Source organism: Bison bison, unplaced genomic scaffold (assembly GCF_000754665.1).
Source record: "Bison bison bison isolate TAMUID 2011002044 unplaced genomic scaffold, Bison_UMD1.0 scf7180017848021, whole genome shotgun sequence".
Taxonomy (NCBI): domain Eukaryota; kingdom Metazoa; phylum Chordata; class Mammalia; order Artiodactyla; family Bovidae; genus Bison; species Bison bison.
The window spans coordinates 16,630-17,251 of NW_011478594.1; the positions used below are offsets into that span (position 1 = coordinate 16,630).

Consider the following 622-nt stretch of genomic DNA (forward strand, 5'->3'; position numbering starts at 1 on the left):
GTGCTAGCAGTGTCTCAGCCAAACTGGGTTTGCCCCTGCTCACGGCGTGTGTGCTTTCCCAGTCTACACTGCTCAGGCTTCAGGTTGCTGTGCAGGGAGCGGGCCCCGGGTTGCATGCACTTCCCAGGTCTAAGCAGCTCAGGTTCAGGTTCTCGGGTACTCCACAAAGGCACAGACTCGGTTGAGCCCGCGTTTTGTGCCCTTCCGTAATCCAAGCAGCTCAGGTGACCAGGTGCTTGGCGAGCGCACTCTCCTAAGGTGTGCTGCGTCTTATCACCTCCCGGGCACCAACCGCTCGGTTTCTGGGGCACGCCCATCTCCGGTGTGTGGTATGTCTTTTCTGGGGAGCTGATCTCTGGCTGCAACCCTCCCGGCGGATGTTAACCTCCAAGAATCTCAGGAAGTCTTGGTTAGAAACTGGAAGCCTGTTCGCAGTTTGGTAGGGGATGCTCTGTCTGGGGCCGAGATTGCCCCTTTCCAGCTCTGGCTGCCCCCCATCTGCCCCCAGCTGGGGATGGCTGGGTCCGCAGCCTGCTAGCTCTCCTCTGGTATTCGTTCTTTCTTCTGTGAGCAGGCCGGCAGTGCCTTAGGTTCCGGCTTTTCGCGGGATAGTTCTCTCTCT

The 622-nt window shown here is 59.0% G+C and overlaps 1 protein-coding gene across 1 annotated transcript in view; it reads left to right on the top strand.

Moving 5' to 3' along the window:
- The window catches only part of LOC104991853 (cationic amino acid transporter 3-like), a 13,784-nt gene that overhangs the window by 10,831 nt on the left and 2,331 nt on the right, over positions 1 to 622 (top strand).